The 26,566-nt window shown below is 42.0% G+C and overlaps 1 protein-coding gene across 3 annotated transcripts in view; it reads right to left on the bottom strand.

Annotated features, from left to right (window-relative positions):
• The window catches only part of GARRE1 (granule associated Rac and RHOG effector 1), an 83,491-nt gene extending 57,307 nt beyond the window's left edge, over positions 1–26,184 (bottom strand). The window contains exon 1 of one of the 3 annotated variants that reach the window (XM_030297643.1): positions 26,105–26,184. The gene's annotated coding sequence lies outside the window, so the exon portion shown is untranslated. Of the gene's footprint in view, positions 1–8,195; positions 9,350–19,538; positions 19,845–26,104 lie in introns of those variants that run through there. The other 2 variants (XM_030297645.1, XM_030297644.1) reach the window with 2 other exon arrangements.
• Between the last annotated feature and the right edge of the window lie 382 nt (positions 26,185–26,566).

Genomic DNA, 26,566 nt, shown 5'->3' with positions numbered 1-26,566 from the left:
TGTTAGAATTGCCATATGACCCAAAATTCCACTCCTAACTACGTACCCATGAAAACTGAAAATACAAGTTCATATAAAAACTTACACATGACAGCTAAATAAAATCATAAGCGAAAAACTTATACACAAATGTCCACAGCAGTATTATTCGTAAGAGCCAAAAAGTGGAAACCACCCAAATGTCTATCAACTGGTAAATGAATAAACAGGATGTGGTATAGCCATACATATCATTCAGCCATAAAAAGGAATGAAGCACTGATAAATGCTACAATGTGGACGAACCTTGAAAATATACGGTAAGTGAAAGAAGCCAGACACAGAAGACCATACAATGAGAGATTCCACTGACATGAAACATTCAGATAGAGCAAATCTACAGAGATAGATAAAAGTAGGTTAGTGGTTGCCAGGAATCAAAGACACATAGAGAATGGGAAATGACTGCTAATTAATACAGAGTTTCTTCCTGGGGTGATAAGGATGTTCTGGAACTAGATGGTGGTGATAACCATACAACTTTGTTAATACAATAAAACCCACTGAATCACACACTTTAAAATGGTAAATTTTATGGCATGTGAATTATATACCAATAAAAAAGGAGATACAGGAAAACATATATACCACTGGCTTCCAGAAATGTCTATTTAGGATAGATGAACAAAGGTCTGATAGGCTACAGCTGAAAAATGACCCACTGGTTCCTGGGTAGATCTGCAGCACTGTGGGTAGTTACTGACTAACCAGGGTGGTGATCACCTGGGTGTTTATTTGGAGGTAAAAAACTAAGCACTGTTGTTATAATTTGTGCATTTTTCTAAGTTCAGCAAAAAATTAAAGGAAGATGGGGCACTCTGGTAGCTCAGTCGGTTAAGCATCTGCCTCGGTTTTGATGATCTCACAGTCGTGAGACTGAGCCCTGCATGGGGCTCTGAGCCGGGTGTGGAGCCCGCTTAAGATTATCTTCTCTCTGGGGCGCCTGGGTGGCGCAGTCGGTTAAGCGTCCGACTTCAGCCAGGTCACGATCTCGCGGTCCGTGAGTTCGAGCCCCGCGTCAGGCTCTGGGCTGATGGCTCAGAGCCTGGAGCCTGTTTCCGATTCTGTGTCTCCCTCTCTCTCTGCCCCTCCCCCGTTCATGCTCTGTCTCTCTCTGTCCCAAAAATAAATAAACGTTGAAAAAAAAAATTAAAAAAAAAAAAAAGATGATCTTCTCTCTCCTTCTGCCCCTCCCCCACTCAAGCTTGCTCTCTTTCTCTCTCAAAATAAAAAAAAAAAATTAAAAGAAGAAAACAAAAAGTTAACTAGCATAGAAAGGAGGGACACTTGGGTAGGGAAAAAACACTGAGGGTGGGAAGGGAAGAGTGGGACCTGAGAGGCAGTAAGACAGAGATTACCAAATGGCTGGTCTCAGTCAAATCTCCTTCCTTCTTTATAATAAACCAGTGGGGCCACGAATATGTGCACTGCACTAGTCTGAAATGTGTATGCTTATATGACTAATTTGGAGTGTAAGAAAAAGTTCTAGATTAAAAGCCTTGGCAAACTCTAAGATTCAGACCTAATCCAAATTGCAATTTCACTATTAAGAAGAGAGCAACAGGGATGTCTGGGTGGCTCAGTAGGTTGAGGGTCTCACTCTTGATTTCAGCTCAGGTCATGATCCCAGGGTCATGGGATCGCGGCCCGCATCAGGCTCGATTCTCATTCTCTTGAGGCACCTGGGTGGCTCAGTCGGTTGAGCATCTAACTTCGGATCAGGTCATGATCTCTAGTCTGTGGGTTCGAGCCCTACATAGGGCTCTGTGCTGTCAGCTCAGAGCCTGGAGCTTGCTTTGGATTCTGTTTCCCTCTCTTTCTGCTCCTCCCTAGCTTGCATTCTGTCTCTCAAAAAATAAAACAAAACGTTAAAAAAAAAAATGATTCTCATTCTCTCTCCCTCTTCCTCTCTCTCCCTCTGCCCCTCTAGACCCTGCTTGTGTGCACTCTAATTAAAAAAAAAAAAGAAAAGAAAAAAGAAAAGAGCGACAGATTCATGAAAATAAAAACATGTAAAGAAAGAGGAGGGGAATGATATCAAAAGTGCTGCCACTTACTCTGCAGTAAGGACCTCTAAAACTTCTCTTTTCCATAAAAACAATAAGAACACTGGCCAAAATGGTCAGAATCAACTTTTTCCAAACTCTGGAAACTAACAGGCTTCCAGAAAACTGGAGAACATCTATTCAAGAAAAACAGCTGAATTTCAGTATGAATAGTGAGTTCTATAGCATTTTAACTTGACCTAGTTCCATTCCCTGTTCTCTAACTCTGTGATAGAGTTGAAAACTAATAGCTGCATTTGCAGTGAAAACCAGAAGGCAGGCAGCCACCAGAGGGAGCAAAACTGGGCTAGAGGTCCTACAAAGATTCCAGTCCCTAGAAATTAAAATTATTTGACCTATCTGGTAGTTCCCTGAAAGATCCCACTTCTCTATCTGAACTGACATGGAACTCACTTGGAGATGGGAGAAAATCAGCTTTCCAGAGTTCCCATATTCTATCACTTAAAATGGCCAGTTTTCAAGTAAATCTTACAAGACATGAAAGAAACAAGAAAGTTTGACCCATACACAGGAAAACAAACAACAGAAAGAATTCCTGAGGAAACTGGATTTACTAGACAAAGACTTAAAACCAGCTATTTAAAAATACATTGAAAGAACCAAAGAAACCATATGTAAAGAACTAAAGGAAAGTACGATAGTGCTGTCTCAGCTAATAAAGAATACCAATAAAAGATAAAAACTCTATTGAAAAAAACAGAACCAAACAGAAATTCTGGAGTTTAAAGATATAATAACTAACATAAAAAATATACTAAGTGGTTCAACATAAAATACACTAAGTGAGCAGAGTCAGCACACTTGAACATAAATCAAAATCATCCAGTCTGAGGAGCCTCAGAGACCTGTGAGACACCATTGGGCATATGATGGGATTCCTACAAGGAGTGGAGGGACAGGCACATATTTGAAGAAATAACGGCCAAAAACTTCTCAAATTCGATGAAAAACAGGAATCTACATGAAGCTCAACAAACTCCAAGTAGGATAAAATAATCAAATTGCCTAAAGCCAAAGAGAATCTTGAAAGCAGCAAGAAAGAAGCAACACATCATGTACAGCTGACCCTGTCATTTATAGTAGTTACATTATGTAAGGTCATCACGCAAACTGTAATTTGCAAATACTGAATCAATACTCTTAGAAGACACACAGAATTCAATTCCTATGAGTCTCTGGTCATAACATTTTCATCAGTCAATACACAACCTTGTTTTATTTGTTTCTCTTTAAACATCTTATTTAATATATATTGTTGATTCATTAATATTGAACTAACAACCAACAGGACTGTACCTCATGCCTTAATGAAGCTTATCTAACACATGTATTTTATCTATATGGCACATCATAGCTTTCTTAGGCTTAGGAACACTTGACAGCTCTTTAGTACTATGCTTGGGGGCTTTTTAAACAGTGAAATTGCCAACATAAAGCATAAAAATGCAAAAACCATGGCATTGGATAGATTATGGAATAGACACCTTACAATCTAAGAGTTGAAATAAGAAGGCAGAGCATCACCTTGTTTGACAGCCACAGGGGTGTGCACACTGGGCAATTCAAAATTTTTTGTTACTCTGCACATGTCCAAAAATGACCATAATAGCTTCACAAGTTCTGATTTTGTATTACAAATAAATTTTAGTCATTAAGTCAATCCACAAATATAGAATTTGAGAATAGTGAGGATAGACTATACAAATATATTACCTGAAATACCTATATTCCCAACATAATGGGGTATACCTCTTCTCAACAATTTAATATACAAAACATCAACCTTTGAAACAAATAATCACAGAGTTAATGAACATCTTAAAAGATACACAGAGGTTGCTCTTTAAATACTGAACCCTGAATATACTTAATGTAATATATCAACAGTTCCATTATGCGCAACCTGTCAGGATTTCATTGATTTAAAAAAAAATTTTTTTTTTAACATTTATTTATTTTTGAGACAGAGAGAGACAGAGCATGAACAGGGGAGGGTCAGAGAGAGGGAGACACAGAACCTGAAACAGGCTCCAGGCTCTGAGCTGTCAGCCCAACGCGGGGCTCGAACTCACGGACCGAGAGATCATGACCTGAGCTGAAGCCGGCCGCTTAACCAACTGAGCCACCCAGACGCCCCTCATTGTGATTTTTAAAGATTCAAGCCTATATAAGGTACAATCCATCTGATATTTAGAAGTGTACAGCTTATATAGACAAATTTATGCTTTAAGAGAACAATTACATCTGGTGAATCATTACTCCTTTTCCCTTCAAGAATGTATTATTTAAAAATTTTAATTTAAGTATAATTAATATACCGTGTTATGCTAGGTTTCAGATAGAAGGAATGTATTATTTTTTCAAATAGAAATAATTTTTCTAAAATCCAAACAAGTTGGGGGATTGTGTTATTAGTCATTAAACATTTTATTTTAGGGGTGCCTGGGTGGTTCAGTCGGTTGGGTGTCTGACTCTTGATTTTGGCTCAGATCATGAATGATCTCGCAGTTTGTGGGGTTGAGCCCCCCATTGGGCTCTGTGCTGACAGCGTGGAGCTTGCTTGGGATTCTCTCTCTCTCTCTCTCTCTCTCTCTCAAAATAAATGAATAAACTTAATATATATATATACAAATAAAAAGACTGCTGTTCTTTTGTTTTTTTGTTTTGTTTTTTTAAAGGGATGCCTGAGTAGCTCAGTCAGTTGGGCGTCCAACTTCAGTTAAGGTCATGATCTCATGGTTCATGAGTTTGAGTCCTGAATCGGGCACTCTGCTGTCAGCACAGAGTCTGCTTCAGATCTTCTGTCTCCCTCTCTCTCTGTCCCTCCCCCAATGGCACGTGCATGTCCACGCACGCTCTTGCTCTCTCTCTCCAAAATAAATTAAAAATAAACTTTTTATTTTAGTGCTAAGTTCACAGTGAAAAAGAATCACTTAACAAGCTAAAATATGTATTAAAATCTCCTCATTGTTTGGTTTGCATATAGCTGCTTCATCAAAAATAATTACTTCAAACAAAAAGGCAATAACCAGTGCTGGTGAGGATGCGGGGAAATTGGGCACTCACACATTGCTAGTAGGATTGTAAGATGGGACAGTACTTTGGAAAAAACAGTTTGGCAGTTCCTCAAAATGTTAAATATAGTGTCACCACATGACCCAGTAATTCCACTCCTATGCACATACCCAAGAGAAATGAAAACTGTATGTTCACACAAAAACCTGTACATAAATGTTCATGGCAGCATTACTCATAGTAGCCAAAAAATAGAAACAATCCAAATGTCTGCCCACTGATGAGTAGATGTGGTACAGCTATATAATACTGGATATACATATTACATACATGTAAAGGAATGAAGTATTGATACGAACTAAAATGGATGAACCTTGAAAACACTGCTAAGTGAAAGAAGCGAGACACAAGAAGCCACATGTTATATGATCCCATTGATACGGAATGTTCAGAACAGGCAAATCCAGAGACAGAAAGCAGATATGTAGAATGGGGAGTTACTGCTAATGGGTACAGGGTTTCTTTTTGGGGTGATGACAAAGTACCGAAGTTAGATAGTGGTGATAGTTGTACCACCATGAATATACTAAAACACATGGTATATAAACTATATCTCAATAAAGCTGTTATTTTTAAATGAATTTTTAAAAAATGAATTTAAATAATAAATCTTTCATTGCCATTTTCCTTTCGTAACTTCTCATTTAACAGCAAAAGGTACATAATAAAAAACAAGTTTCCCAGGGACACCTTTATTTTTTTATTTTTTATTTCTTTTATATTTTTTAATGTTTATTTTTCAGAGAGAGAGACACACACACACACATAGAGCGTGAGCAGAGGAGGGGCAGAGAGAGGAGGAGACACAGAATCTGAAGCAGGCTCCAGGCTCTGAGCTGTCAGCACAGAGCCCAACGTGGGGCTCGAACTCACAAACTGTGAGATCATGACCTGAGCCAAAGTCAGATGCTCAACTGACTGAGCCACCCAGGTGCCCCAAAAACAAGTTTCCCAGGGACACCTTTAGTGCCAGCATTAGTCTCCTTTTCATACTTCATTAGAAAGCTGTACTTAAATGCTGCTAACCAGAATCTAGAAACGTCGGTGCCAAAAGGGTCCATAAAGATCATCTAATTTAAGCCCTTCAATTTACAGATGAGGGGGAAAATCCCAGGATGCTGAACAGCTGCACTAGACCATAGAGCGCCGGGATCAAACTTGGGTGTGTGGATTCTCAGAGCTCCGAACACATATGTAAATGTTCTGTTCTGAACTATTCCGACTGGCAGACAGATTAAGCTATGCTGTAGCAACAAATCCTGAAACAAGTGCCTTAACCTGACAGATTTATTTCTTGCTCACATGAAGTTCAGCATGGGTCTGGCAGCCCTTCTTCAACTTGTCGTGACACGATCAGAACTTGTGTTTTCCAGTCATCTCAGCACAAAAAAAGGAACTCAGACCTACTCTTCACTACTTCCCACTGGAAGCAACACACATCACTTCCCCTCATGGCCCTTTGACTAGAATTAGTCACATGGTACCAATGTAATGACAAGAGAGGCTGGGAAATGTAGGTGCCCATATGGAATATTGGGTAAGCATTACCATCAGCCATGGCTGACAACCCAGCCTTGCTGGGTGTTGTGTAGTTCTGACTAGGTGGTGGACGCAATTCTGATCCCACACAAGAGAGGCTGTTTGGTAACACAGAGTCCTCAAAGATGCTTTCCAGATGCCAGGTGATTCCCACATGGGCTGCTCCGGGACATGGTTCTGTGTTGTGTATATGTATGTGGAGTTGGGGAGTGGAAGATGGTGGGGGGGGGGGGGGGGGGGAAAGGTCATAGACTCTTTTGAGAAACTGATGAAAAAACACTCCTAGTCAAACACATATCCAAAACACTGAGGTCTCCCTTCAGTTTTGGAATTGGAGCCCTAGGTGAAGAACCACCTGCCCTCCGTACTCCCCGCGCCTCAGTGAGAACCTGTGTGTATAATCCCTTCTAACAAGACCACTTATGTCCCACAGTCAGGTGGGTTCTTCCCCAGGCAGAGAGAACACACAAGCCCCTTAAGAAGATGAAAACTGGCTTTTACTTATTCTTAAAAGATCTGTTTGTTCCTGTGCTGATCTTTGCTATAATAAAACTAGACAGTGTTGAATTCAAGGAAATATGATGGAATTGAAATAACACTCAGGTTCTATCGTTTTCAAACGTGATTTTGCCAAGAAGCAGGAAAGGTGGTGACATCCATTTAAGGAGTTGTCTTCACGGCAGTGATAACATCCCCTGACAAAATACTGTTGGATGGGTGATGGGTACCTGAGATCCATCAACCATTTGCTCTACTGTTGTGTATGACTGAACATTTCCACAATAAAAAGTATAAAATGCACACAGACATGCACAGAAGCACCTGGATATATCCCTTTTGTTATTTTTTACATAAAATTCTTCTCAACGCTTAATGTTTTTCTAATGCTTTCACCCCATATTTATCTGCCTGAAGGGCTAAAATATGTTCAATCTATTTCAGGACATTTCTGTATTTTCTTACAAAGAATTTTCACTGGGAAAATATTAATCACTTATGAATCCATTATTCATATGCATTGTGGAAGTCAATATACATTGTGAAAGACCTCAGTAGTTAGTTGTAGCCAAGACTTGTAAGATTTAAGTATTTTATTCATAAGTTTTAATGATGCCCAAGATTTACAAACACATAGCTGAAGAGGACATTTTAGTAGATAAGTCACGTTTTTTCAACACCACAGTAGTTTGCTAAATTCTCAATAGATTAAAATTGAGCCCAGACCTGATTATGTCATTTAAAACCTTCCTTTCTGCAATCAAAGTCATCAGCAATTTCTATTTCAAACAATAACAAAGAACATGCTTGAAACTAGACAAAGTATAAAAAGACTTTTCTTATACTCCTAACTGATATCAAAAATGGTTTGGTCAGCCTGAGAATATCTGAAAAGCTTCCCTTTATAGAGAGTACAGTGGATAAGAGAGTGACCTTAGGGACCGACTAACTGGGTGGGATCCTGGCTCTGCCACTTACCAGCTATGTGACCTTGGCAAGTTCTTTAACCTCTCTGTGCCTCAGTTTCATCATCTGTAAGATAGGGATAATAACAGTAACTACTGTTATGAAGTTAAATGAGTTTATACACATAAAGCACATAGAATGACACCTGGCACATACTGAGCACTAAATGATGAACTTGTTATTGTCATTCCCATACAATAAGTGAGAGTAGGCAGGCCTTGTTATCTCTGTTCGTCTGGAGAAAAGTACAGACAAAGGTCCTGGAAAGGTCCCAACCCCGGAACTAAGTAGAAATCTACGTATCCCAGGGCAGGAGGCATCACATGTTTCAACGATGTGATAGCTATGATTTGGGAATACAGAGAATAATTATAAATCCATTTCAGTCATTAGCCAGCAGAGAAAATGGGAGTGAAAAGCAGTCCTGTTGTCTGCAACGGTATGGCACAAAGTAGCTTCACTTCAGAATGATGGGCTAAATAAAGAGGCACAAATACTTACCTTCCCACTGGCCCCAAATCCTAATGAAGTAACCATAAAGACATTGACAAGGGAATCACAACACAACAGTGATGAGTAGGGCTGAGGGATATAGTCTATTTAAATGCTGGCCACTTTCCAGAAGATGGAGAAGGCAGAGGGAATTACATGATACAACAGACCACAGCCGAGCTAAACACTTCCCAGAACACGCAGAGCCAAAGGCGGGCAGAGGGACAGAGCCTTTTTTCCTGGAGGAGCTGTATAAACACCTGGCTTTGAGTCAGCAGGTACAGAAGTAAGGAGTGGGAAATAGGTTCATCAACTTGATCTCCATTCTTCTGAGGGTTGGTCACTTAATCAGCTAACTTCTCCTATGGCAAAAGGACTGCTGGAAAAACAGGAACCTTTTCTCAATTACCTATATATATCATCAACCCAGTTCTTCACTGATAAGGATCATCAGACAGTAGACTTAAAAAAACAAAAACGAAAAACAAACACAAAAAACAAAAAACCCCTAACAACCAGAGGACACAAAAGGACACCTAGGATGAAAAGCAGATTGGACTCCAGAAGAAACAGATTTTGTCCCTGAAAAGAAATTTTAACTGGTATCCTTAGAGAGATATCAGATAATGCACCCTGAAAACAAAAGCAAGCAAACCATAAAGGAGGCAGAAGGAAGAATTCTTGAAAATAAGAAATATGATTGCTAAGATGAAAAACAAGGGAAAAATAAAATGAGAGTGGAGTAGGGTGCAGGAGATATGCACACACATTTGCTTATATGTTTTAAAGTAAGCAATAGAAGAATAAATCAAAAACCAATTAAAATGTTACCTATGTGGTACAGAGTAAACAAGGGCATGGAAGAAAGCCATTCATTCTCTCAATCTACCTTGCTTTATAGTTTTATCTTTAGAACTAAGTAAATATTTTGTACAACTAAAAAAAGAAAAGTAAATCAAAAAGAAAACAATCCTGGGGCGCCTGGGTGGCGCAGTCGGTTAAGCGTCCGACTTCAGCCAGGTCACGATCTCGCGGTCCGTGAGTTCGAGCCCCGCGTCAGGCTCTGGGCTGATGGCTCGGAGCCTGGAGCCTGTTTCCGATTCTGTGTCTCCCTCTCTCTCTGCCCCTCCCCCGTTCATGCTCTGTCTCTCTCTGTCCCAAAAATAAATAAACGTTGAAAAAAAAAAATTTAAAAAAAAAAGAAAACAATCCCTAAAAATAAAAAAAACAGAAAAATGAACCTAAACTATCAAATAGTGTGGCATAACCACACAGAGAAGGATTATTTCAAGTTGAAAACAGTATTTTTACTGTAACTCTTTGGTGTTACTGCCAACGAAGGAGAACAGACACAAATATAAAATCAAAGAAACAAAAATCCTTTAACGATTCATCTGATTTTGAGATATTAGCCTGAAATCATGATTTACCTTTTTCTTTCCAAAATGTACATGTTTACTTTACTAAAAAGACCTACAAGGATTCACATCTCAGTTGTAATGAATGTCCCTAATACTATTTCCCACCCCCAAAACCAGAGCTCCTTAAAGAAATGGCTGATTCTAGATCTGGGGTCAGAAACAAAAAAGATAAGCCAGGAATTCTTATCAGGCCAGGCAGCAAGGAATTCTTCTAATGTGACTCCTGTCAAAAGGACTCAGACGCAACCTGAAGAATAAGCTGTATTAATGGCCAATAATGGGACAATTTAAGCATACTAAATAAATAAATACATACTCTCCTAGAGCAAAATTCATTAAATATATAAAAATTAATGAGCTTGGACTTGGCAATGACTTCCTGGGTAAAACACCGAAGCATAGGCAACAAAAGAAAAAAACAGACAAACTGAACTCATCAAAATTAAAACTATTGTGCATCAAAGGACACTATCAACAGAGTGAAAAGGCAACCCACAGAATGAGAAAAAATGTATGTAAATTATACCTCTGAAAGGGGATTAATATCCAGGATATATAAGAACTACATACAACTCAAAATAAAAAACAAAACAGAAACAAAAACAAAAACCCCAATCCAAACAATCCAGTTTTAATACGGGCAAAGGACGTGACTAGAAATAAACAAATGGCTAACAAACACATGAAAAGATGCTCAACATTACTGATCATCAGGAAACTGCAAATCAAAACCACAATGACATACCACCACAAATCCATTAGGGTGGCTATTATAAAAAGAAAAAAACCACACAGAAAATAATATGTTCTCAAGGATATTGAAAAATTGGAACCCTGGGCATCACCAGTGGGTATATAAAACGGTACTGTCGCTGTGGAAACGGTACAATGGTGCCTCAAAAAATTAAATGTATAATTACCATAAGATCCAACAATTTCACTTCTTGATATATACACAACAAAAGAAGTGAAAGCAAGAACTTGAACAGATGTTTGTACGCCGACGTTCATAGCAGCATTATTCATAACAGCTAAAAGGTGGAAATAAGACGAATGTCCATCAATGGACGAGTGTAAACAAAATTTGGTACCACCATAAAATGGGATATCATTAAGCCTAAAAAGGAAGGAAATTCTGATACATGGTTCAACATGTTCATCCACGTGGCAAGCTATTTCTCTAACTTGTCAGGCCACTGTTCTACAGAAACCTGCAGTGGTGGCAGTATCTGGGTACTTAAGTGCTACAGGGAAGAAGGCAGAGATCATGGTCCCTACTTCCAAAGTCACAGCTAGGTAACAGGATCATCAAACACTCTGTTTCTCAAGCTCAGGTGGAGAGGGAAGAGGACAGGTGGGTGGAGAGTACAGTGCTGGTGATTTCTCTGGGGAGCCTGTCCTTTATCTTTTATATCTGTTTACAGCATCTTTCACTACGTGCACGCACACGCATGCACACCTAATTTCTGTAGTCAAATATGTTCATCTGTTCTTTCAGTGTCAGGTTTTGCAACTTAATTTACTTGCCAGAATTAATGATCAAGCGTAGATGAACCTTTCGAAAAAGATATATAAATGGCCAATAAGCATACAAAAAGATGCTCAGCATCATTAGCTATCAGGGAAATGCAAGTTAAAACCATGATACCACTTCACAGCAACTGAGATGGCTTTCATAAAAAAGACAGACAATACCAAGTGCTGGTGAGGATGTGGAGAAACTGGACTCCTCATATACTGCTTGTGGGAATGTAAAATGGTGCAGATACTCTGGAAAGCAGTCTGGCAGTACTTCAAAAGGTTAAAAATAGGATTACCACATAACCGAGCAATTCCACACCTACGTATACACCTAAGAGAAATGAAAAACATGTCTACGCAAAAAACCTGTATATGAAGTTTACTATTCATAATCGTAAAAACGTGGGAACAACCCAAATGTCTATCAACTGATGAATGAACAAAGAAGATGTAATTTAGCAGCCAGCCAATGGGATATTATTCAGGCATAAAAAGGAATGAAACATTGATACACGCTACAACACGTATGTGCCTTGAAAACATTATGCTAAGTGAAAGAAGACAGACACAAAAGGCCACATACTACAGGACTGCATTAATATGAAACATCCAGGATAGGCAGATCCATTGAAACAGAAAGTAGATTAATGGTTGCCTAGGGCTGGGGGATGAGAAGAATAAGGAATGAATGCTAATGGGTACAGGGTTTCTTTTTATAGTGATAAAAACATTCTAAAATTGATTATGGTGGTGGCTGTAGAATTCTGAATGTACTAAAAATCACCGAATCATATATTTCAAATGGACGAATTATAGAGTATGTGAGTTATATTTCAATAAAGCTGTTATAAAAGAAAAGAAAAACATGAACCACTCCATAAACAATTCCCTCTTCAAAGAAAAAAATACAGAATATTTTCTCTCCTCTCCAGTCTGTAACAATGTAAATCTAAATCTACCCTTGATAATGTGGAGACGCCACAGGAAATTCTTCAGGGAGATTAGTGAAGTTATTGTCTGTGAAGTTCAAAGCCCAATCATTTCCATGTTTTTTGTCAGTTCAGAATGACACAAGCCATATTTAGAAATGCACTCCAGAAAAATGCTTTGAAGAATTTTATTCTCAACATTCATGAATTTAAAATATCTATCCAAGGCAAGAGAAAATGCCCGAAAGATTTAGTTCTTTGTTCTCTGAGTCCTAGGACTCTACTTTTTTGGCTCCCCTTATCTGTTATCACACTAAGAAGAGTGAGGCAATGCTGACTGAGGAGATGCTAACTCTCCTAAGCTCCACTCCTGTCCCCCTGGCCATTCTTAGTGGCCTCTTTGAGCCACTCGTCCCCTGACAGACCTGAAGCACTATGGTTCCCCCAGAGTTCTATGCTGTGCCTTGTCTGTTGCTATTATCAACATATTCTCGCTGGGAGGATCCCCAAATCCATCTCTCTAGCCCAGATCTTTCTCCTGTGCTCCTGATCCCAAATATTCAACAACCTTCCGGACAGGTCCTCAAATCAAGTGCCCACAAACAACCCTCCCCGTCTTCCATCGCTCCTTTCCTGTCTTAGTGAACGTCATCACCGCCTACCTACTGGATCCACCATCTCCACCTGTGAGCCAGACGCCTGGGTGCTATCCTCTACTCCTCACTCCCCTCTACAGCCACTTAATCATTTAGTCGTACCCTTCCTGCCTCCTTAATAGCTCTCAAGTCTTTTCTCTTCAATCTTTATTGCCGATCCAGAGTTCTGATCTTCTTTTCCTCTTGCTGGAATGACACAGGAACCTCCTTCCAAACTCCTGGACTGCTCCATTCTGGTTGCTGTGTCACTGTTTTAGAGCCAATTTAATTATCTACTCTGCTGCTTAACATCAGTTATGGCTGTCCACAACGCTTCCCAGCTGTCTTCCCCCACCCCACTGCCCACCACTGTCCAGGTCTTGCTTGTGCCATCTTCCCTCTTACCATCTACGTGTTCAGTTCCCTCTGCCTGCAAAGCTCTCCTGGTTTATACTCACTTCTCTTGGATGTCTAACTTAGAAATCACCTCCTCTGGGAAGCCACCTTGGCAAAAAGTGAGCTAGGAGTCCCCCTGTGTTGCTACCGTAACACACTGTTTTTGGCCACGTCTTAGCATTATCTTTATTGTATTGTAACATACTGCATCACACTACCAGTTTGTGTGTTTCCCTGCCACCTCCAACGCTCGGGATCATGGAGCTCATTCAAGATATTCAAGAGTGCTAAGTACACTGTAAACATTCAACAGGTATTTGATGAATGATCAGTACATCCTCAGTATTTATTTAATGGTGATTTTTATACAGTCAGTGTTGCTGCCCACAGAGGCAGTGGTTAAGTGCTAGAAATAAGGCTCTGCTTAAAAAAAAAAAACAACAAAAAACAAAAACACAACTACCGATGACATGTCATGTTCACACAAGCACTCCTCAACAAAACAAACCATTTATCAAACGCCGACAATCTGTCAAGCATTAAACCAAGCTTTAGCTACATAATCTCATTTAATCCTTGCTAGAACCCTAAAATAAAAACAGCTGACATGAACCAAGTGGGTATTCAATACTAGGCTTTGTGCTATGCACTTTACATGTTATTATCTAATTTAATTCTCTCCATGACCTTGTGAGGTAGGTGAAGCATCTAAAGAGGTTAAGTGAGTTTTTCAAGTTCTTGCCACGTGGCTAAGGTAGGAGTCACCAAGAGAACTGGGTTTGGGGCCTGGCAGTCTGCTGCCAGAGGCGGAGCTCTCCACCGCACTATCCCACCTCTGTCAAATATCTAGACGGCAGCATTCTGTTTATCACTCGTAGAGAATATGGCTTAAAGCTGTAGTCTTGGAAGTGACAGGAAGTTGAGCTGGAGTAATGAAAAGTAAAGAGATTTCTCTTTAGGAGATCACACCCATATCTATTCTTGATGACACCCACATTCAACTCTGGTCAAGACCCCTCTCTCCCTCTCCCTCTCCCTCTCTCTCTCTCTCCCTCCCAGGACTAGACCCATGAGACATCTCCTCAGGTCCTTCAAACTGTACTTAGTCATCCTTCCACTCCCTGCTCCTCCCGCTGTATTTACTGTCTTGGTTAAAGGCACCTCCAGCCATGAGCCTAAACCCAAGATGTTGCCCCACGTGGGCCCTGTCCTGGTCCCTTTGCTTTCTATCCCTTACATTCAATCCCACCAATTCTGTTCACCTGGTCTACAGCAACTGCTCCATAAATGTTAGCTATTGTTACTGCTACATGCAGTAGCCTCTAAATGCCTCTCATTTTCTTCTTTATACATGCAGTAGTCTTCTGGAGCAAGCAAGACAGGACTGAGAGAGAATGCTTGCCGTGAGGACCAGAAGCCAAGCTGTCAGATGCTCAGACCCAGCTCTTTCAACTGAAGTACGCAGAAGGGAAGATGTACCTCAGCGTTGGAACCCAACATTGTATTTTATTCCATTTTACAAAAGTAGAAGTCAGCATTCAATCCTTTAACACAGTGGTTCTCAACAAGTGGAGGAGAGGATACTTCACACACATACACACACATACACCCACCTCAGGGGACATTTGGCAATGTCTGGAAACATTTTTTGGTCATCACAACTGGGGCAAGTGCTAGGGGGTAGAGGCCAGAAATGCTAACTATCCTATGATGCACAGGGCATCTCCCTTGTTCATCCAAAGACAATTACCCAACCCAAGATGTCCACCTTCCGTGTTCAAGTTACCTAATGTGTAAAAAGTTACTTCTCTCTGGGAAGAGTATACACACTTCCTACATAAGTTAAGCTATCACAGGTCCACAATACAGTAAGAGTTATCATGGGAAAACAAGTGGGTAAATGCTAAACAGTGGCTTAAAAAACAAACACCATTATGAGTTCAGGGGAAGGAGAACACCACAAAGGCTGAGGCACTCTTCAAAGATCTCAGAGAGCAGACAGGGCTCTTTAGTCCCCTCCGAGCCTGCCAGTCAAGGCTCCCACTAAGTGACCAGAACCCACCTTTCCAGCCTTACTTGGAACAGGTCCCTTCAGCCCACCCTCTGCTTCTGCCAGACTGTTCACCCAGGACAGCAGCTGGGCCACGACGTCCCGCTCCTACTGTTATAATGGAGAAAACCTCTCACCTACTGCACAGAAGCGCTGCCCTCCTACTGAGCAACACCACACCACACCAAGGGTAAGGAGGACACGTCATCATCTCAACCCAATCATAAAATCAGGTTCCTGTGATTCCTACAGGAAAGAGGTAGCGAAAAGACTAAGGTGGAAAATGTTTTAAATGGCTCAGGCCCTAAGGCCTTGTCCTCTGCCACCCCAAATCAGTGCTTAGCAGCAGCCAGCCAGGAGCTGCCTCATTTCCTGTAGTTGCTCGGTAAAAATAGGAAGTGGGGGAGGAAGTTCGCAAAGCAGAAACAAAAGTAATCACTGCCTAGCTTCCTGAACACAAATCACTGAGCAGGGAGGGTATCATTAAAACATCAAAATGGAAAGGCAGGCATGGAGAGCCAAAGCCAGAGGAAAGGAAGTGACACTTCTGGGTCCACCAAGCCCAGATTATTTCTGTGCCCAGGAGACTGCCCCCAAATAAAAATATGCGCAAAACTGAACACTAGCCTATTATACGGACACAGTTTCCATGGAACTAATGTTAATTAGTTAAAGAATGTTAATTTAAAGAATCATGCAAAAACTCCAGAAACATTAAAGTTCTATCAGAGTAAAACATGTCAGTGAAAAAGTTTTAAGGAGGCCAAGATTATTTTTTTTTTCTGTTCAAGAAATGACTACTAAAACTACTGTTAATGCAAAACAAAAACTTACTGAATAACTGATCAGTTGACAAAATCTGAAGTTCATGTATCCTAAAGTGAGCTATGAAAACTCAAGGACATAGAAAAAAAAAAACCCTACTAAATAGAAACTCTAATCAATGTTCGAATTTACAATAGTTAAAATAAAGATGTTACTATACCCATCCCACAGCAACACCTTGAACCCTGTGTGTGAATGGTGCCTGAGTGTTCCAGGAACCCAGGATATCAGTGCCTGTGGTCAGGAGCTTCTGGTCTAAGAGGGGAACTAACTGTCTCCACACGGTGATGTCTGACTATCTCCTGTCCTGACACTTGCTCTGTAACACTGTAACATTTATCACCACAAAACAGGACATTCCTCTACAATAACAAAGCAAGTTGTCATTAGTGGGTCTGAAGAGCTTTTTTTATTTAGTAATCTACGAACAACTGATAATTTAAGCAGAAGAAAAAAATTTTCTAACCATAAAGTCAACAGAGTTGAAATTCAGTTTCAAAACAGCACAGGCAAAAAAAAAAAAAAAAAGGCCAAATGTGTTACATAGTCATATAGATGAAGGGTAATTTTGCTTAAATTGAGGGTATTTTGGGGGTGGGGAGAGAAAGGAAGATCAAAGACTAGTTTATTTTTTTTAAGCTTATTTATTTATTTTGAGAAAGAGAGTGCAGGAGAGGCGGGGGGGGGGGGGGGGGGGGGGGAGAGAGAGAGAAAATCCCACACCGACTCAGCACTGTTAGCACAGAGCTGACATGGGGCTTGATCCCATGAACTGTGAGATCCTGACTTGAGTCGAAACCAAGAGTTGGACACTCAACCAACTGAGGCACCCAGGCGCCCCAAGACTAATTTATTTTTGTAAACAGCATATGAATAAGTAGAAACGTCAATGAAATGGATGGTAATCACCATATATTCAGTTTCATACCAAGAAAAATGGTGAAAATTTAATGGGAAAAAAAATCCATTATAGGTCCTCATGAGGAGAGATCTAGCTAGGTATTGAATTTTTTCGTAATAAATCAACCTACTGTATCCTAAGACTTGTGTTTAGTCTTATAAAATCAAAAGAGTAACTCAAAAAGCTGTTGCCTTTAAAACAAAACAAGGATAGAAATTTTGAAAGAATTTTATTAGAGGAACACTCTGAGCCAAAAAAACTTTATTCAACAGAAGTCTTCAAAAGAAGGAAAAGCAGGGTGTGGGGGCAGCTGGCAAAGCCTTGCCAAGAAAAGGTTTATCTACAAATAACTACCACACATCACCAAAGGATAAATACAGTTAGCTCTGAAACTTCTGAGAAAGTCTGCTCAGGTAAAACCAGGTTTTTATTTATAAACTAAAATGGTTTTGGACCATTAAAATTTTTCACATCAGGGGCACCTGGGTGGCTCAGTCGGTTAAGCGACCAACTCTTGATTTTGACCCAGGTCATGATCTCACGGTTCATGAGTTTGAGTCCTGCATCTGGCTCCATGCTGGCAGCGCTGAGCCCGCTTGGGGATTCTCTCTACATATCCCTCTGCCCCTACCCTGCTTGCACATGCTCTCTCTCAAAATAAATAAACATTAAATAATTTTTTTAAATAAAAAGTATTGAAAAAAATTTTTTCACATCAAATGCAGCTGAGCACTATGAAAACATTCACAACAACAAATTTTGCCAATGACAGAAATTCGGGTATAAGTCAAGGAGAATGACCTAAAGTCCATCTTTTTTCTAAACTGAAGTATAGTTGACTAAAGTCAATCATTTTTTAAAAAACACAAACACTGATGTAATTTTTTGAACCCAAATTGTTAAAACGGTCCCCCAAATCTACATCTATTAAAAACCTCTAGTTTATTTTTATTAGTATATTACGTGAAAAAGCCTTGATCCACTCAGCTCTGTTTGAGCCTAGTTTTAGCAGTTGTTATTCGCAAAGTTTCCTAACATAAAAGCAAGCTGACTAATGAAAATTGATGTACCCATTAGAAAGTTATTTAAGAAAACTTAATAGTGCTACTCATTCTTAACAATTTGCACTGTGGAACCTATTTAAAATTAACCTCAAATGGGGAAAAACAAGTATTTATCAAGAAACTCATATACAAATGGGTAAATCAAACTGTAATCTATAAATTATTTCTCTTACTATGGAGAGGAATTACACAGATTTTAGATAAATATGCTTCAGATTCAGGACCGTTTCTGAAAATTTAAGGCACCCTTGAAAAATTTTATCAGTGGACAATTACCCAGCTCCTGCCTCCAAGCTGGGAACACTGCCTTCAATTCTGCACACCCAGCAAGCCTTCCCAACTCTCAAAAAGAACCACAAGTCAGAGTCAAGGCAGAGGGACCCCATTCTACCTCACAAAATCCCAGCAGGTCAAATAATTAGCAGTGAGAACATTTAAGAAGCCTCCTCTCCATCCCTCCCATTCTCCCCAGGCAGGGAAGACAGCGGTAGAGCAGGCCTGCAGTGGCTTACCACCAGACTGACTTCCAGGCTCTGCCATTTCTCCAGGCCATGAGCCCTCACATACTCGAGCATTAACTGAGGCCCTACTATGTGCACGACACGGCTCAGGCACTGGGGATACAGTGATGAATGAAACAGACACAATTCCTGTTCTTGAGGAGCTTCCAACCTAATGGGAGAAAAAGCTCATGCTTTTACCTTGTAGGTAAGATGCTCCAATACAAAGAGATTTCCTGGAAACAGGCACTGACAAAGTGCAAGTCATTATCTGTATGGGTTTGGGAGTCAGACTGACCTAGATATGCATCTTTGTTCTCAGTAATTATCAGTTGAGTGAATGGCACTTACTAATCTACGCCTCAATTTCTTTGAACTCTGTGCCTGTTTCTTCAGTCCAGTGGGGAGGCCTAAATCCATAAACCACAGTACCTGGCACAGCTTGAGTCTCACTCAGGAACTGCAGCTATCCATCCGCTCGGAAAGAGGCTGGGCACCAGTCAGAAGGAAGCATTTTATCTTCTAGTGAAATTCTTCATACTGCCCTACTGTCAGTGAAAACAGCAAACTATTCCTCCTCAAAATACCACAGTTACAATATTTTTCAAAAATAGTACTTACCTTCCTGCTGCTCTGGCCCCAACTCTCAAAGTCCTGGCAACAAACTAAGAGGGCTGCCCTGTGTCCTTCAGAGGGAAGGTCAAGGCTCCTCCCATTTCCCTGCTCACCACTCCCTCCCCTTCGGCCCCTAGCTGAAGGAAGATGAGCCAGGACTAGGCTGAAGACGGGGACTGACTCACATTATGAAGCACAGGGATGTGGCTGCATTCTCTGCTACTCTGAGACTCAGGGGCAGGACAGGTCTTTGGGAGCATGAGAGAGGGACCACTTTTGACTTCCCTGCCCAGGTTACCGCAACCTGCAGCACTTGAGTCTGGGAGCCAGGCCAGCTCTCCTCTGCCAGTTCTCAGGCATCCACCTCTAGGACCTGGGGGGTGGGGTAGGGGAAGACTCTGGGATTCCCAGGTTCCCCATTGTAATTACCATCTGGCTAGCACCTAATCCCAAAATTATTTCTAATATGAAAATTTAGATTTTTTTTCCAGGTAATATCTAGATCTAATTCTGCACTCAAAAAACTATCCCATTAACACTCTTTGCAACTACCAATTTGAAAAACCACATATCAGACTGTGGCCCAGACACAAGGGACATAGTCAAACAGTTAACAACAAAAAAAAGTGATAGCATCTAGGAATGAATCCTAGAAACAGACTCAGTAAATGTAGACGCCTGTATCCAAGACACTCACTGGCAGCACTGTCCACAAGCATCCACCTGGAAGTAGCCCGCGTATTCTGCATTAAGGGATTCATTAAATAAATTACACAGGAACACCTACATCATGGCCATTTCAAAGATCAAGGTACATTTCATCAAACCTAGGATGTCATTTATAAATCGTATCATTATTTTATACCTGCTAAGAAAAACTCGGCCATATAATGACGACCTGCCATCACACGCTGTATCCCAATTTCAGGCTCCCTTCAGCCTCCTGCCTGTCTCATTTCTCTGTCTGTCTAGGGCACAGATCACCCTTGAAACAAGTCCCTGTGTTCCCTTTTCTCTCATTTCACTTTTTCTAGCAGTTGCCCGTATTTAAGATCTACTGTTTGGATGAAACCATTGTGGGCCCCTTCAGTTCCCAGAGCCTGTCGTGAGCTCCTGCAGCCTCCACTGCCATTGCTTTTTGTTAGCTTCCCTTTCTGCATGAACTGCAAGTGCGCAGCAACAGGGTGGCCCCATCTTCACATGCACCGCGGTGCACAGTACAAGGCCACACCACCACCACCACCACCACCACCACCACCACCACCACCACCACCACCACAAAACACATCGGTCAGGAACTGTTCTAAGAACTTCACAAGTACTGACTCATTTACACCTCACTGTAACTCCGGAAGATAGCTAATGCTGCCTCTCCCATTTTCAGACAGGGTAAAATGGGGAAAACAGAGGCTGTGTGACTTAGAGATTAATGACTAGTAAGTGGCAGAGGCAGGAACGGAACCCAAGCAGTCTGGATAGAGTCCTTGTTCTCAACATCTATGCTACATTCCCCCTCTTAATGACTGCTACATACATGGCAAACATTTAAAAATTTGCTTTTATTAACTTTTAATTGAAAATATAATACACATATACAGTGAAAAGGAAATCACACAAAAGAGTATGTGAGAAAAAGCTAGTTCAGTCTAACAGCCTAGATTTCTTGGGCTTCATCCCAAAGGCAACCACTGTTTCTTTTCTATCATTCCAGGAATTTTTTTCTACACTTAGAAACCTATTTCATGGGGCGCCTGGATGGTTCAGTCAGTTAAGAATCCGACTCTTGATCTCAGCTCAGGTCTTGATCTCAGGCTTATGAGTTCAAGCCCCATGTTGGGCTCTGTGCTGGGCATGAAGCCTACTTAGAAAAACAAAAAAACAAAACATTTCATGTGTACCTCTCTCTCTCTCTCTCTCTTTTTTTTTTTTTTTTTTTTTACACAAATGGGCCCATACACAGTATTCTGCATCTTGCCTTTTTCACTGAATGACATTTCTCCAAGCTTGATGCATATCTGCACCTACACCCTTTTTTATTCAATGCTAAGATACACATATTTTCACATTTTAACCCAAGATGGTTCATAAAGTCAGAGGATCTTGATGGGCGTGGACTTCATCAGGAAATACATGAGTCACAAAGGCTTTTAAATGTACAAAAGATACCAAGTGTTAGCCTTGCAGAGATGTGCAGACTGAATCACCCACCAGGCAGAGACCAACCAGCTGACATTCCACATGTTACTTCTCCTGTAATATACCTCTCTACTTCAGAAGGTTGTTGTAAAGACTAAACAACGTAATATACACAAGACACAGGGCACCAAACCTGGTTACCACAGTGAGTCTAAGGGATTAACATAATACCTGACACATTGTTAGTGCCCAATAAGTTACATATTGTTCTTAATTGTTTCTTCAAGAGCTGGCTCCACTTTCCTCTCCAATCTCATTTCCCTCTACTTCCTTATTCGTACCTGCCTACCCTTTACCCTAAAACTCTATAGCTCACATACCTCAGCCTGCTCACCTCTACACCTTTGTGCCTGTCATGGCCCTCCCTAAGAGTCCTTTCCCCTCACTGTGGTGCCGAACTAACGTTCTCCCACAGTATGCAGCTCAAGCCCATCCTCCAGGGAATCTTCCCTGACAACTGCAGGTGGATTCTCTGGGGGAACGGTTTGGGAAAATTGTATCTATCATGGCTACCCCTTTTGGTTCTAGGTTTTGTCAGTGCACCCAGGAGCAAACTGGTCCAGGGCAACTGATTCAGGTCACCTAAACTCAAAGATGACTATGTATGAACCAGAGGGCTAGTTACTAAGTTTATAAATACCCATGAAAGCTAATATTTACTGAGCACTCACCAGATGCGAGGCAGCAAAAAGGAAAGTACTACTATTATCCCCATTCTACAGAAGGGCAAACAGAGATTAGCCAGCACCCCAAGACCAGGATCTGATCCGAGCAGTCTGCATATGGAACTCTCAGCCATTCATAATCTCTCGTTGGCAGGAAATCTCCATGTGAAGCCATGTTCTAATCAGAAGGTATCAGGAGAATGGAAGCAAAGCAAGGGAAAGATTCTCCTGGGTAGAGGCATCAACAGAGATGCACCCATCTGCTTGATGGTGCAGAGGCTCACTGAAGGACTGCACACAGCTCCTCTGGCCAGAGTCCCCAGGCAGTCCTACAGACATATCACCAAATTCCTCTCTTGGATTCACCACCCCAATTTCCACAGACACCATCCCAACCCTCTCCTAGAAATGCAGTCTTTCTTCTGAGGATACAAAATTAAGTTTAAGCAATTCTGGCTACAAACACATTCCAATCATGCCTTCTTGGGGTTATAGCTGGGTCATTTTGGTTGAACTTAAAGTTTTCCCTGAAATTCTCCAAACTACACTTACAAAAATGTCTCTTGGTTTACATTTTCTCTATAGACAGCTCTTTTATTCTCATTTCATTCACAGATGATCACTGATTCATTCAACAAACACTTGATTGTTCCCAGAACACTGTGTTCTAGGTCCTGGAGATAATAGCAGTGAAAAGGACAGGCAAGATCTCTGAAACCTGGTGGAGCTTATCATGTGTCCCCCACTTCTAGGCACTTATGACACTTTATGGCAATCGCTTATTTGGCCTTCTTGTTCAGGCTGTGCCTTTCAGCTCTGTATTCCAATTTTCCACAACAGTAACTGGCCCACACTGTGAGTACTTCATAAATGTGAGTTGACTAAATTAATCAATAAAAGCACTGGGTCTCATCTTTCTCATCCAGGGTGGGACCAGATTATGTCTGAAGTCCCTAAGAGTAAACATACAAAATCTAAATCATGTTAAAGGGACAGAAAGCAAACCGCAAATACAACTCCAATCAAGAAGGAAAATGGAATGAGATAGGTCCTTACAGTCATGAAAGACAGTCCACCTTGGGAAGCAGTGAAGGGCTCCCTCACCTGGAGAAAGCACAGACTGGAGAACATGACCAGGGGTCTGCTGGAGGTACGGAAATGACTTACAGTAAAGTCTGAGTTGGGGTCAATGTATGGAGACAGAAGTGAGGGGGTGAAGTGGTTCTCTGCCTAGATCTCATACTGGATGAGTGCAAAGAAGCACTGTTTGGGGGAAAAGAGGTAGAGGCATGAAGCTAGGCCTTGGAAAATGCTCATAGACAGATGTGGGACGAGCACCAACAAAGACAAGTGAAAAACCACAGTCACAAAGTTTAAGAAAAGGACTACAATAGCTCCAAGTCAAAAAGGCCAACCAAGAGGAGACTGACAACAGCAAGAAAATCTGGCTTACCATACCAAATATTTATGGTCAAGGTCAAGGGAACTGAGTAAGCAGCAGCCACTGCATCTATCGATTGGGCCTCAAGAGCAGTTTCAATAGAGATAAACACATTTGAAACACAACCCCTCACTCATTCAGGCTCTTAGTGAACTTATACTAAGAGAAAAAGGCACCCCCCACCCCCCTTCCCTGGCCCCACCGTAACTCCAAAGTAAAGCTATTCCTTATTCAAACCAACATTCTTTGTCCAGAGAGGAAGGTCATCATTTTCCACTAAGGACGAAGTCTCAGGAGGGAAAGAAAGAGAGTGGACACCCAACCCATGGGATGCCCCAGCCGACTAGCTCTTACATACGATTATTTTCCTACAGTCTTGGAAGCACCACTTGACATAAAGCTTCTGGTGTATTAGGCTCCGGGATTGAAATAGAATAAACATTTAGTAAGATTTCAGCAGAATCATATGCAACTTGTTTAAATTTTTTTTTTTAAGGATGCTTAAAACATGCTGTCTTCCAAAAATCCAGAGATAATTTTAGATTGAAAAATCAAGGCTTGCCAAGGGAATCTGAGAGCTTTTCTATCTTGGTCTCCAATGCTAACCTACGTATTCGTGTGCAAAAATAGAGGAAGATTAGAATCTCAAATGCCAGACTGAAAAGTTGCCACAACAAACCTGAACTCTTCATATGGAGTTTGTTATCCTGTCAGCAAGAAAGCAAATGAAACAATAAACTAAACTTTTCATTTTTAAAGAGAAAAAGAAAAGAAGAAAAAAAAAAAAACACACCCAAACACGAAATATTTCCTAGCCTTGTAAAGGAAAATTATTAAGAAAAAAGAAAAGATACTGTGAACGAAATTTAAAAACAGTCTTCACAAAATCTACATATCAAATTTGTGAGTAGTGTCTTATAAACACATACTGAGAACTTCAGATCTAAAATATGATAAAACGGCAGTCATAGCTTATTCAATAAAACTGGGTCAACTAACCATTTGGAAAATATTTTCTATCTTACACCAAAACGAAATTTTGAGCAATTTTTAAACTGAAATTTAAAAAATAATCATAATAAAACCATGAAACAAGAAGCAAAATGAATGGAAGTTTTTATAACACCGGGACGGAGAAGAATTTTTCCAACTTGTCAATAAAGGAAACAAATATAACCGATTTTTTACACGAAGGTTACCTTTGACCTCATTTGTAAATTTATCCTAAAACAATCAGACGATTCCTTTTGACAAAATTATCTTGTGATGTGACCAACTGGGAACAATCTACCTATGTACCAGCAGGGCTTTAAATTACGGTGTGCAATCAAGTCCACAGATGTGACAATACAAGTGAAATGCGTTGTATTTACTGACATAACCAAAATGTTAGCAATGATCGTCACTGAGTGGCAGGCTGGCGGATGACTGTCATTTGAAAAAGTATTGTCACAACACTTTTTGTGTTGTCTTGCATGTGAGGAGAATGAATTTCTTTTATAATGGGGGTGACGGTGCGGGAACAAGCTTTTTTCAAATCGGGGTCCCCCAACCTGAGTGTTCACCTGGCAAATTTTGTGAGGAGTATGAACAGAATTCTTATCATGCCAACCAGGCGTGCTTCTTTCCTCGCACCGCGCGGAGCAGGAAGACACACCCCTGACCCTGCACTCGCCCCACAGGCGTGCGTCCTTCAGCCCCCAGACCTGCCGGGTCCCCGCAGAACCTCCCCCGGCTCGACTGCGCCAGCAGGCTCCGCGGGGCCGGAAAATCGTGTCCCTCGGTGGCCCCGCACGGCCGCGAAGGTGCGCGCAGCCGGCCAGGCAGCCGCGGGGCGGCGTGAGGGCCGCGTCCCCAGCCAGTCTCAGCGGACCCCGGACGCCCACAGGCCGCCGTGCCTCCGCGGACCGCTCCGCCGGCTTCCGGGAACGGGCGCCGGCGCCAGCCCGACCTCCCCGGCCCCGGGGGACCGAGGGAGCGCCCCCCGCCCCTCCCGTCCAGCGTCTGCGGAGTACCCCGGCGCCCCCAGTCCCGGGCACGAGCCATGAGGCCCCTCCGGGCTTCCGTCCGCCCGGCCAGCGCCCCCAGAGCCCGGCGTCCTCCACAGCGGACGGGCAAGGGGCGGGAGCCCACGGCCCCGCGCCCCGCGGCCCCGAGCGGAGCGGCTGTCCGCGAGCTCGTCCAGTCGCCAGTCCCGGCCCGCAGCCCACCGGCCACCCACCAGCCCGCCCGCCTGCGCCACGGAGTGCCCGCTCGCGCCCGTTCCTCACCTGCGACGCGCCCCGGCCCCCAGCACACCGCCCGGACCGGCTGTGTACACCGGAAGTGACGTCTCCAGGCCGGCCCCGCCCCCGCCCCAGGCGGACGCCGGAGTGGAGGCGGACCCGGGGGCTCGGAGCTGATCCCCGCTGCGCGAGCCGGGAGGGGGCGGCCCTGAGCTTCCTACCCCAGGCACCGAGGACCTCCCTGTGGGACGGCTAGGGTGGGGGGTAAAGACAGTCGGCCGGAGCCTGCAGGGCCACCCCTATCCTCCACTGTGGCTTGGCCTGTGGGCGGGAGGGGTTAGCTACGTCCTCACAGACTTATTATTGAAATAGATTACTCAAATAATGAGTGCTTACTGGATGCCACGTCCTGACAGGCACTGTAGGAACAGGGTAATGCCCTCACTCTCATTGGTTTATTCTCTAGTGGAAACACAATAAAATTGCCACAAATACGCACGATGAGAT

This window comes from Lynx canadensis, chromosome E2 (assembly GCF_007474595.2).
Source record: "Lynx canadensis isolate LIC74 chromosome E2, mLynCan4.pri.v2, whole genome shotgun sequence".
Taxonomy (NCBI): Eukaryota; Metazoa; Chordata; class Mammalia; order Carnivora; family Felidae; genus Lynx; species Lynx canadensis.
The sequence above is the reverse complement of the archived record's forward strand: the minus strand, read 5'-3'. Positions and strand labels throughout refer to the sequence as shown.